Genomic DNA, 13,873 nt, shown 5'->3' on the forward strand with positions numbered 1-13,873 from the left:
GTAAAAACAAAAGAGTGGGAAGAGAAAGCAAAAGGTTGGGAAAATAAAGCAGAGCAAATAAAAAAACATAGTGAACACTAGTACTCAGAAATGAAAGAAGACCTAAAAAAGGCAAATGATACTATTAAAAAATATGAAAATGGCTTGAATGACCATGTAAATAATATAGTAAAGCAAATAAAAAAAAACTTTTTGGGGCACATAAAGACTTCTGCTAATAGGTGCTTGATTGTTGTCTAAGAAGACCCTCATCTAATATTCTATTGATAGTCACTCCATTGAATTCTATAGATTTGCAAAATTCCTTTATCAAAATCAACAGCCTTCTATGATAATCTTCCTTATTGTTGAAGGATCAATATTGAGGAAACACAATTGCCATGGCCTCAAGTAGTTGATCATATGGGAATCATGATATTATTTTAGAGGAAACTCTATAGGCTATGTCCCTTGCAGTAGACGCTATAGACTCGATGATCTTGGTAAACTCTTCCCTTGTAACTCTTGTAGCTCGCTTCTTTGGGGCACTATAGTACATTGGTATCTAAAATCCCCTTACAAAAACACATAAATCTCCATTTTCAATGATCTTTAAATAATTATCAGGATCATCCAAATCTATTAGTTTTTGCTAGTGATTAAATCTATCATCAAATATATTTAGGTCAGTACGATAGAGACTATCGAGGGCTCGACATGACATTTTATGCAACTGAGCATATTCTACAATATACATGGCTCTTTGCTAGGCTTTTTTCATAATTAACCTCATTTCTTCTAGCATGGGAAGAAGAGATGCCAAAGTGAAATGTGTCTCTATATAGCTTAACCTCCGAAGCAGGTCACCACATCTCTAATTTTTTGCATTGTACCAATTTTCGTACATCAGTCCAATCAAAGATTGATATTCGAAAAATACTTGATGCGTTGGTCCATCCAAAGAGATCCATCTAGTATCAACACCTTTTAGAAGCTTGTTTCCATCAGTAATTCCATCAGAAAAGTGCTGAAATTTCCTAAAATGCTTGGGACTCTCTTAATAAATCTTCAACCTTGTTTCCTGAAGGAAACTTCTTCACAACTCTAAAAGCAAGATTCATCCTATGGTCCATACAATGAATGGCAACAACATATGGTGAACAAGAAGCTTGCATCTTTGTGCAAAGACCATTCCTTTGACCTTGCATTACTGAAGCTCCATCCGCTCCAACATAGACCAACTTCTTCACTATCATCAATTCATCCATAGCTCCATATTCAATTAAATTTCTCTTTACTAACTGAAATAAAGTTTCTGTTGTCGCATTGTCTCTCAATTTAGCAAAAGATAGTAGATGTGGTTGGCGGACATTATTCTATACAGTATAAACATGCATGCATCCCCACAACATATTATCTATTGTTGTAACTTCTATTGGCATTAAGTTATTATTGCCATTAGTGACAACACTTATCTGTATCAGTATAGCTACTGAGCTCATCACTTAGTCTACAATGTATAACAAGCATTCAATGGTTACCTTGGTCCATTCATCACTTAAGTAGTTCACACCAAGCATTCTAGTGTTAACCAAGCTGAGTATAGCTATTGAGTGAATGTGCAACCCAACAGTGTCTACCAAGTCTATAGTGTTCACCTAGCTTCGTAGTACTTATCGAGTGTTGGAAGCACAGTGCCTACCGAGTGATGGAAGCACAGTGCCTATCGAGTGATGGAAGCGCAGTATTTACCGAGTGATGGAAGCATAGTGCCTACCGAGTGATGGAAGTACAGTGTCTACCGAGTGATGGAAGTACAGTGTCTACCGAGTGATGAAAGTATAATGTTTACTGAGTAAAAGCAAGGTAAATGAAGGATTCAATTTTTACCGAGTGATACTATATCCATCGAGTCTCCAATGGTTACCGAGTTCAGAGATACGTTAGGTGATTAGTATGGATCAAGCCTTCACTTCTACCAAGTGCATGACGATGCCGAGTAATGTAGTGGATGTTGAGTATTAGAAGGTGACAAAGTCAGTTCAGTGAACTCGAGTTATTTACTGTGTGGCCGACTCAGTAATATTTTGTTCACTTGTGTTTTAGTCGACCTTGCAATTGTAATTATTGGAATGGTATATATGTAATGTATGATATCATTTTCAATGAGAGTATGTATGAGTATGGATCAGAGTATCAAGAGAGACATGTAATGTTTGAGAAATGTAATTGAGAATTAGAAGAAGGACAGAGTAAGCAGCAAGGTCAACAAGGAGCAGTAAAAATTTATCAGTCACAAGAGGTGATATATACTTCAAGGATCTAATCAGAAAATCAAGTTTGTAAGTAGATCTATTGTTTCATCTTAACAGGTGAATCAATTTTATAAATTCTTTAACAGGGTAGACTTAACAATCTTTGTATAAATCTCCTAACAGAGTGCATACTTAAGTGTATGTTTGTAAATCCTCTAATAAGGTGGACCTAGCAGTCTTTTGTGCTCCTAACAGGGCATATCACCAGAAGTGGTCAATGTGAGCCTTAACAGGCCAACTTCATATTGTAGTAACGAAGTTTTGTGGGTATCATCCCCACCTCGGTTTTACTTTCTATTTGGAAGGTTTATGGGTCACCAAATCACTGTGTACATGTGTTATGGATGTTTGATTTCTCATATATGTAGTAGAGTAGATAAATGAATGATGAATGGTTAAAGTGCTGAATTGTTTAAAGTTTTGATGTTACTGATTCACCCCTCCCCTCTCAGTAACCTATCATATCTTGAATATTTCTAACTATTGATATCAGAGCATTTTGGTTCTCAAGACAAAGCTTGATAGCTTGAGCAAAGATCAAGGACAATGGAGATATTCAGACTTGACAAAGCTATTGAAAATGAAAAGATAGTTCTAGAAATGGCTATGGCTCAACTCAAAGAAGCTAAGGAGCATCTTTCTCAATCCTTGAAGAGAAGAAAGGAACTTGCAAGACAAATGAATGATCATCAGTATGTTGAAGAAAAGATTGAATACCTTTTACCATCAAGCAGTTCAGATGAAGCTAATGAGGCTATCAAGGAACTCCTAGCAAAGAATGGTTACCTGCAGGAAGAAGTACGAAAGCTCAAAAGAGAACAAGAAATTCAATCAATCAGGCTATGTGAAGTTTTGGAACAGAGAGACAAGGGAAATGAAGACTTAGAGGTAAGAAATAGTCAATCCCTTTAGCATGAAGATCTTGTAAATCAACTATCTAATGCAAATGAAGAAATTATAAATTTGAGATTTCAAAATGAAAGCCTGGGGAATGATCTGATCACTGAAAGACAAATCAATGAAAGCTTAAAAAGTGACTTGAGATCTGAAAGACAAATCAATGAAAGTTTGGAAAATGACTTGATCACTGAAAAGCAAATCAATGAGAGAATGATGAAATCTCAAGTAGACATGACTCAATTAAAACAGCAAAGCGAGCAAAATCTTCATAGACAAAAAGGCAAAGCTGGACTTGGTTACAAGGAAGAAGGTGAAACCTCCAAACAAGGTGCCTAAAGGAATCAAAAACCTACTTGCAATCACTGTGGTAAGCTAGGTCACCAATCATACAAAAGTTGGAGCAATGGAAAAGGTAAATTCAATGGTAAATGCTACAATTGTAGTCAGCATGGTCATAAAGCTCATGAATGCAAGGAGAAACCAAAATTTGAAGGCAATTGTAACAAGTGCAAGAAGCATGCTCACAAGGCATTCCAATGTAGATCCAAATCATTCAACCTAGCTGAACAACTTGTCAAAGAAAGCTTTGGATGGGATTACAATACTTGGTGCAGATGTCATTATTGTGGAGAATATGGACACATTGGCAAAGACTGCTCAAGGTATCACTTGACGAAAAGAGACACAACAGTAAGATGTTATACATGCACTGAACTCAGTCATATAGCTAAAAAGTACATGAATATAGGAAGAGTTGAAGATGAAAATAAAGCTAAAGCTGAAAACATTCAGAAGAAAATGAGGCAATAGTTGATTCCAAAATCTACCGAGCAAGATAGTTCAAGTGATGACAATGTCACTCAAGAAGTGGGTGACTCCATCATTTCCAATTAGATTCATAAAGGATCTGGAACTGTATCATCAAGTTATATCCAGAGCAGTTCCATATGCAAGAAAGTAAAGTGATCAAATCAATATTTTAGATACACAAAGAATCAAAAGAAGCATATCTTTTGCTGAGTTGCATCTACTGAGGAAATTTAGTTATAGACCTTATCGAGCTAGGTTGGGAGCAACCAAAAGTTTTATTGAATCATCGAGTTGCAAGCTTCTACCGAGCAAGTATATGACAACCTGTCAAACACTATGCCATCTCAGCTATCTTTGTACCAAGCATTTATGGCAAAATTTTCATCAAAATGATAGAATTCAATTTTATTCTTCACCACAATTATAGAGCCAAGAAATTTCATGCGATTTCAAGAAAACTCCAAGCGATTTCAAGTGATTTTTAAAGTGAAAAAGCTATTCAAAATTTTCTTACACTTACCAAGTAGTAATGGCATCCAAGAGTAGCAGTGGCACCAAGGAAAAAAGAGGTTCAGAAATGCTGGTAAAGGGCATAGAATGGAAAGCACCCAACTTCAAAATTGTTCCAGCCGTTGCAGAATCACTTGACCCAAATGGAGCTCAATCGCAAATTCCACCTAAGGTACTTCTTATCAATGATATTCGTACTCATTTCAAATGTTTTGTTCAAGAAATTGGAAACCCAGAGATGGACAATGCCCTAGGAGAAATGAGTATAGATGGATCTCTGAAACTCAAATTCAAGCATCTTGAAACCAAAGGCTTGACTCATATCTTGCATATGCCTAGAAGCTTCTAAACCAAATGGATTAGGTGTATTTTGAGTCGGGTGCACAATGAGCAACTGTGGTTAGAACAACCAATGTTGATTACAAAGAAGATGATTCACAAAATCACGGGTCTCTCTATGCTCAGCAAAGCAAAAACTACCAAAACCCTAGGTCAGGAGGAGTTACAGAAGCAAACGCTAGCCGAGTGGAATGGTAGAGGTTTAAAGGTCACCACTGTATCAGATGTCGAACTAAGATTTGGCATTCATGTCATTGCCCACAAGATCTATAGCTCTAGTCGACTGAACAGTGTACTTTGTGAAGTTGTGGATTTGGCTTTCAAAATTGTAAAGAAAAACCTTGAATTTGATATGTCAGAATTATTGTTGAGACAATTGAATAAAAATATGGATAACATAAGGACCTCAAAGAATAATCCTTGTAAATTCAGCTCTCTATTAATCTGTTTATTTTTCGATGTTCAAAAATTGTTTCCATCAAAAGGAACAGTTGTGTGGAAAAAAGACATTCCCATTCTTTATCAGATTAATGAGTTTGTAGTAGAAATGTGTGAAAATTTTGATAGCATTATGGACAATTATTTTGAAGATTTCAAGGAGAGAATGAATAACAGGTTCTGGATTCCACCAAAACTAGTTGAAGACTACAGAGATGATGTATGTTTTATGGTTGACTATGATAAGGTATATATCCAGGCTGTCAAACCCCAAGTTGCATGGGTAAAACCTCTTCCTTATGAGGGAAAAATTGATGAGGCCAGGGATATCATTGAAGCACTGGTCAATGAGCCAGTAGACCCAAGGCAAGCAATCTTCGAAACATATGATGAGGCAAAGGCCAGAATTGAGCTTGAAATCAAGCTAGCCCAGGCCATAAGCAAAGGCAAGAGGAAGATAGAAAAATTAAAAACTGCTATTGGTCCTCTATTCTTACCGAGGGAAAAGGTGAGGATGAAGAAGATGATGAAGAAGAAGAAGGAGAAGAAGAAAAACAAGAACATGAATCTGAAGAGGAATAGCCAAAGAAGAAAGGTAAGGTAACTATTACCAAACCTAAGAAAAAGTCCACTACAATATTCTCCAGAAGAACTAGAAAAGGCAAGAAGGAACCTATACTGGTCAGGTCTCCACCCACATTTGAGGAAAGGCTTAAACAATTGGAAGAAGGAGCTGGCATCACAAATTTCAAAGCATTGAAATTTGAAACAAGAACTGATGCTGAGAAAATGCAGATTGAGGAACTGGTACTCAATAAGATAGGTAAATGGAAATACTTCCCAAATCAGCTTGCCTCTCAAATCTCCAAAGAATTGTTGGAGAGATTACAATTGAGATGGGAGTCAGCCACCCAAACGGTTAAAAACATATATGAGCAATCTTTGAAGCATCTTGTATTGAGTCTCACTGGAGCAGAAATAAAGGTAGCAATGAAAAATTATGAAGGTAAAATGATGATAAGATTTCACACATGTTTGATCTTAATTAAAGACGTTGAGCATGTTGTAAATGATGCAACAAACATGTGGAAGAACATCTATCATCTGCAAAAGCCCAGTGAAGATCCAGTTGAGATCAATGATGATGATAGTAGTGACGATGACGATTTTGATAGCACTCCATCCATCACAATTACTCCAGAAGAGCTGCATGCACTTATGGAAGAGAAAGAGGAAGAAGACAAGGAGGAAGAAGAAGATCTAGTTAAAATAGCAGCAGAAGTGATTGCATTCCTTCCTCACTCTCCATCGAAAACTATTACATCCACTATGGAGATAGCTTTTGCAAGTGAGATTGTGAGCACTATTGCCACATCAATTAATCAATCTTCACCAGCTACCTCCCAGCTTGAGGTATCTGAAACAGAGGTGCCAAGCACTTCATCTGTCGAGTTGTTTGTCACTTCTTCAGCTTCTGAGCCAGCCTCCTTAACTCCTTCATCAGCAATAAGTGCACCAATAAGTTCCACAATTTTTTTTCATCAGTTCCAACAAGTTCTACAATTTTGTTAGCATTATCTGCATCTACTTTAAATCCAATTAGTTTAGATATTGCTATACCGAGTGTATCATCATTTTTGGGAAGTATTCTAGTTTTTGATCTGGTTAATACTTCTATTGGAATTCAATCCTCAAGTCATATCCCAGTTTTTACTACTAGCCCTTCCATCTCCACTATTGTGTCTATTCCTAAGGTCAAACCAATTATCACAGAAGTTAAACAAAAGCATCCATTAAGACTTCTGATCTCTGGAAAGGAAATTCTAGAAGATATTGACTTAGACACAGAGATAGTAATTCCAAAGATTGACTATGAAAATGCTACCATTGAAGAGATGAGGTTTGCTAGTCAACTAATAGAGATGAAAGCTATGCAGAAGCAGTTAAGGTCAGAAAGGGATAAGGAATAGAGAATAATTGAGAATGCCAAGAATATAATTACAGATGCTATAGGTGTTGAAGTAGATTCTACTCAACATATTTTGATTTAGTTAGAAGAGGTTGTATAGAAATTCAATGAGGATTCTTCTAGACAAGAAAAAATTATTGAGAAGGCTAAAAAGAAATTTGATAATAAGGTGTTAGAGAAAATTGCTCAAAAGATACTAATAAAGCAAGTTGAATTGTCAACATTTTTGGGAAATTTTGAAAATTATTTTAATAATGCAACATCACCTTTTGCTAAACTTTGTGATGTTTCTGGCTTCACCAAAAAAATAAAGGATAAGTTAAATAAGATTGACATTGATATGCAATCAAGTGCCTCCAAGCTAAAGATGGACTCCTCCACAACCTCCCATCACACTAAGATCAGGTATTTGGCAAATGTACAGGCAAAATTATTGAGAGAGGAAGCAAGGATCCAGTCTACACTCATAGACATCTAGAATATGATCCTTCCTATCATGGACACAATGCAAAAACATCTTGTACATTGCAAAACATTGGTCCAAGATCATAACTTCTCAGTGACTAATCACTTGATCCAATTATCAACAGAAGTTCAAATTGCCCTCTCCACCTATCAAATTTTGTAGCAGACTTGGGATAGTACTTTTGCAACCATTCTTAAGGTACATCAAGAATTTCTATCTCATTTTGGTGTAGCCATATAAATTGTATATATTCAGTCCTTTGGCATTATTGGCAAAAAGGGGGAGAAATTTAGAGGAAAGTCATCACTATAAGTGAAAGGGGGAGTTAGCACACAATAAAGTTTGCATGTGTACATAAGTATATTTGTATATACAATAGTTCTACAAAGATCAATTTTGAAAAACCTAAATTCATTCAGTCAGACTGTGTACATATGTTTTGGCTTATAAGTGTTTTTGTCACTAATGCCAAAGGGGGAGATTGTTGGCATTAAGTTATTATTGCCATTAGTGACAACACTTATCTGTATTAGTATAACTACCGAGCTCATCACTCAATCTACAATGTATAACGAGCATTTAGTGGTTACCTTGTACATTCATCACTTAAGAAGTTCACACCAAGCATTCTAGTGTTAACCAAGCTGAGTATAACTATCGAGTGAATGTGCAACCCAATAGTGTCTTCCAAGTTTACAGTGTTCACCTAGCTTCACAATATTTACCGAGTGTTGGAAGCATAGTGCCTATCGAGTCATGGAAGCATAGTGCCTACTGAGTGATGGAAGTGAAGTATTTACCGAGTGATGAAAGCATAGTGCCTACCGAGTGATGGAAGTATGGTGCCTACCGAGTGATGAAAGCACAGTGTCTATCGAATGATGGAAGCACAGTGTTTATCGAGTAATGAAAGTATAATGTTTACCAAGTAAAAGCAAGGTAAATGAAGGATTCAATTTTTATCGAGTGATACTATATCCATCGAGTCTCCAATGGTTACCGAGTTTAGAGCTACGTTAGGTGGTTAGTATGGACCCAGCCTTCACTTCTACCGAGTGCATGACAATGTCTAGTAATGCAGTAGACGCTGAGTATCAGAAGGTCACTGAGTCAATTCAGTGAAACTAATTTATTTACTGTTTGGCCAACTCAGTAATATTTTATTCACTTGTGTTTTAGTCGACCTTGCAATTTTAATTATTGGAATGGTATATATGTAATGTATTATATCATTTTTAATGAGAGTATGTATGAGTATGGACCAGAGTATCAAGAGAGACATGTAATATTTGAGAAATGTAATTGCAAATTAGCAAAAGAGAGGAGTAAGCAGCAAGTTCAACAAGGGGCAATAAAGATTTATCAGTCACAAGAGGTGATATATACTTCAAGGATCTAATCAGCAAATCAAGTTTGTAAGTAGATCTACTATTTCATCCTAACAGGTGAATCAATTTTATAAATCCTTTAATAGGGTAGACTTAACAGTCTTTGTATAAATCTCCTAACAGAGTACATACTTAAGTGTATGTTTGTAAATCCTCTAACAAGGTGGACCTAGCAATCCTTTGTGCTCCTAATAGGGTAGATCACCAGAAGTGGTCAATGTAAGCCTTAATAGGCCAACTTCATACTGTAGTAACGAAGTTTTGTGGGTAACATCCCCACCTTAGTTTTACTTTCTATTTGGAAGGTTTCTGGGTCACCAAATCACTGTGTACATGTGTTATGGATGTTTGATTTCTCATATATGCAGTAGATTAGATAAATGAATGATGAATGGTTAAAGTGTTGAATTGTTTAATGTTTTGATGTTATTGATTCACCCCTCCCCTCTTAGTAACCTATCATATCTTGAATATTTCCAAAAACTTCATCTAAGGACAATGCAATAAAGGTTGACTATTTTATTTTTCTTTGTACATCCTCTATTTCAACCTACGCAATACAACTTGCCCATTCCCATCCACTATTTATCGACCAATGACCGAAAGGATAGTTAGGAACTTTCAGAAAGCATAAAAAATCATTCATTTTTGGATAGTCAGTCATTGGATGCCCTCTACTCAAAATATAGAAAACATTATTTAATTGAACAACTTTTCCACATTCTTCTACTTCAATTGATTTTGCAAAAATAGCATTAATAGAACCTTGAACTTCACCAGGCTTTGTCTGAAATTTTTGAAACATATAATATTCTTCAGAATTACTTTTATGTTGACATTGCTCCTTTGTTTTATATCTTACCACTTTTATTTCCTTACCATCTACAGTTGAGGTTTCATAAATCTTACCAACCTATTTCTCTATGGTGTCTAGTTTAAGCTGCAACCGCTTTTCCTTTTTGTACTTCCAACTACAAATTGCACATCTGCATTCTACTAATGGCTCACCTATAATTGGATTGTCCACAAGCTCAATGAATGGATACTTTTCTGCCCAATCAAATTTTAAATCTCTTGGCCATCTCCCAGTGACGATCAATTTTTTCTTTCGATTTTCCTCTCCCTTTAGTGTTACTGTTAATTGCACCATCATCATCACCGAAGTTGATTGATTCATCTTGGTACTGGTTATTTACTAGATATTCTTCTTCAAGGTCATCTTCATTAGAGATATCAGGTTCTGCAACTCCGTCACCAGATTTATTAGGCTCCCCAATTTGTTGAATGGACTCCTATGTAGGTTGAGATTGTACAGGCTCCTCTGATGATGTACCTTCCTTACTTTGACCAACACTATTGCATCTACCCCCGCCAAAGTATGAAGATATATTTCTGCATTTCATTGGCCTCTCTTGGACATCTCCAACTTCATTAGTCCTACTCCTCTTCCTATTTAAATTTGACTCTGACATCTCCATCAAATTAAGGCTACAATAAAATACAATGGACTCATAGTCGTAGTTGTTCCGGTTCTCTACTGATCGCAATACTATGAAGAAGGCTCCTTTTTTCGGCATGTTTCAATAATGAAACTCATATATCTTAAATAGACAACTACAAATAAATCGTTTTCATTTTGGCGAATGGGCCGACTGTTACATATGATAAGAACTAATATTTGGTGAAGCCTGCATAATTTCAAGTAATCGAGTGGGCGAATAGGGCGGGAATTTGGGACCCCATTGTGTGTGATGCATGGCGAATTGGGTCCTAGGACAAATAAAAATTTCACATAGGAGAATGGGAATTTGGCGAATGATGATCATCAAAATAGAAACTCAATTAATTCCATAGCGAATAAGAGTAAACATTAAAGAGAAATATGGGCGAAGAACTCGACTACCAAACTGAAATTACGTAATAATAGTGGCAAACATTTCAACCACTATATGAGTATTTTATAAAATCTGGGCGAACTGGTCAACTAGTATACGGTGTTTTTTTTGCCAATTTCTATAGCTCGATAAGGACATATTTGCCAATTGGCAACTAATTGCCACTAAAAAGTCCTTGGTTTCAAGATGTTCTCTATGTTCTAAACCTAAGTTCAAATCTCCTCTCAATCTACCAAATCACTCACCTTGGAGATGGACATAGAGTTGAGTTCCTTCCAAACTCAGTAAAGGTGCACAATCTTAAAGACAACTGATTGGTTGTAGTGGGGAAAGTGAATCATAACAAAAGGTTCTACTCTTTCTCCCATTTTGTGCTCAAGTCTCCTTCAAAGGCCTTGTTAGCTCAATAAAATTCAACAATGCAATTATGACATCAGCAGTTTGGTCATCTTGACTTCCACGATCTTCAGCAAATTTGCACAAATAGAATGATCAAAGGTCTACCCCAAATCAATTTTTCCCATGGTGAATGTTCGAAAAATTCAGTGTATATGCATCCAAAGGGAAAGTTATAAAGAGGGAAGTCTTCAAGAGCACCAGGTGTTTTATAGATGGTTCACATGGTATTAGCAGGTCCTTTTGCAATCAACCAGGCTCGCTACATACGTACCTTTGTTGATTTCTTTTCAAGATACACTTGGGTCTACTTTCATCATAGTAAGAATGAAGTGTTGGACAAGTTTCTAGACTTCAAGACTCATGTTGGATAGAAATCAAGAAAAGCCATCAAATTTCTAAGAGTGGGCAATGAAAGCATGTATGTGAACATAAGACTTACAAACTTTTGCAAATTTGAGAGCATTGATCTTCAGACTCCACCAACATTCAGTCTTCATAAGACAGATGTTGTAGCTTTGAGGATCCAAACTGTTAAGTCTATGGCAAGTTGCATGATACAAGCCAAGTCTCTAGATCCATTATTAGAAGTTGAAGCAATCACTAGTGCCACTTACATTCTTAATGGATCTCCTCATCTAGCCTTAGATGGAAAGACTCCTTTTGAGGCACGGTGTGGTAGAAAACCTATTGTGACACACTTCAAAGTCTTCGATTGTCCTGCACGGGCAAAGACACCTTCCAGGGGTTGCAAGGCATAGTCACCTCGGCCTTGTACTTTCATTGGTTATGAAGACGGTGTGAAGGCATATAAACTCATGGCTCCTAAGACACATCAAATTTTTGTGGAGAAGGATGTACACTTTGAGGAAAGTTCACCCAACTTGTCTTCTAATCCTCTCCGCACATCATATCATGTGGAAACTCATAGTGACACCAGCAATAGTGCTTCAACAAATTCAGACGCGTGGGGTTCTATCGATAATTGCAATGATAGGTCATTACATCAGTTCAGTCCACATGCATACATCGCCACAGTGATAGGTCTAGTATAGTAGGGTACATCCAATCTTCTACGTCCAACTTCAATGATAGATTTGGGGGACAGTACTGATGATCTGCCTCTTCTTTTTGATGTAGCAACACCTTCTTCAGTTTTCACAAGGGCGCCATCCAATCCTCTTGTTCATTCTCTACACAATCGATCCTCATAGGTTAAAGTAATTGTGGATACTTATGATCAACAATTGTAGAAGAGTTCTTCATCAGTTGCAGAGAGAGATAGTTCTTTGAGATGGGTTTTTTAGCCAGTTGAGAAGGTTTCAGAGACATCATTTACCTATGAGATTCTTTCCATGCATAACGAAAGTGTCTCATTTGTACCTTTGGAATTGTTTCTTCCTAAAGGGAGCGGACCAGCTTCTTCGTTGGAGCAGTCACTGATAGGCATTCTTCTTTGTGGGAGGGGGGGGGGGGGGGGGGGGTTGGTGGGGGAGCCTATCCTGTCTCTCTTCCTCTTCTTATCATTCTCCTATGTATATACTGGATGTATGTCATAATGAGGAGGTCTTGATTACTCCATCATCATTTCATCTCTCTTTTTGGGGGAGGGTTTTCCCTCTTTCTCCACTTTATGAGAGATTGCATATCATTATGCACATGGGTACCTAACATGGCCTAGTAGCTGGGACCCATCATGCACTTCATCCTAGCTTTCATAAGCTTAAGGGCATTTCCTTAAGTTGCACTTAAGGAGGGGTGTTGGTGTAAATAAGTATTTACTATTTACACTTACTTAAGTTTACTTAGGTTAATGCATTATTTTATTATTTATTTAGGTGAGACACTTAGGAGTTTGTGTACTCTCACAAAAGTACACAACTCTAATTATGCACATGGTGTCTACAACACTAGAGTTTGCATCATTCACTAAGTTCTCATGTTAACAACATAGTTATTTGCACTCCTAATTTAGCACATGTTGTCTACACCATTGATTTACATACTACACCATTGTAGGCTTATCCTCACATCATCACACTTAATTTCGTGCTTAATGGAGGATAACCCATATTTGGTGGACATGTGCCTGGTTGTATGACTTATCATGATGATGAGTTCTGTGTATGTTAGAAGCTCTCCAGAGGCGTTTATATACAGGCACTCCTAGTGTACTCTTGATGTGGCATATGGTATATTGAATGAATATATCATCATACTCTCTCTTTGGTTTACAGTTGTGCTTGTGTTTGAGTTCCTTGGTCTTGGGTGAATTCTAGCCTAAGCCAAATTCTTATAGTCATAGTAGCAAGAATATGAATCCTAGTTTGAATTTCTGGTAGAAGAGATACATTTATCCCACCTATGATTCTCCTTACATTATCCCACCTATGATGCCCCTAACAATTGACTCATTTGTAGTGTCATTGGTCATGACTCTTCTCGCTATGCTACCATTTACTCCTATC

Source organism: Cupressus sempervirens, chromosome 8 (assembly GCF_028749045.1).
Source record: "Cupressus sempervirens isolate cs-2001-9-10 chromosome 8, ASM2874904v1, whole genome shotgun sequence".
Taxonomy (NCBI): domain Eukaryota; kingdom Viridiplantae; phylum Streptophyta; class Pinopsida; order Cupressales; family Cupressaceae; genus Cupressus; species Cupressus sempervirens.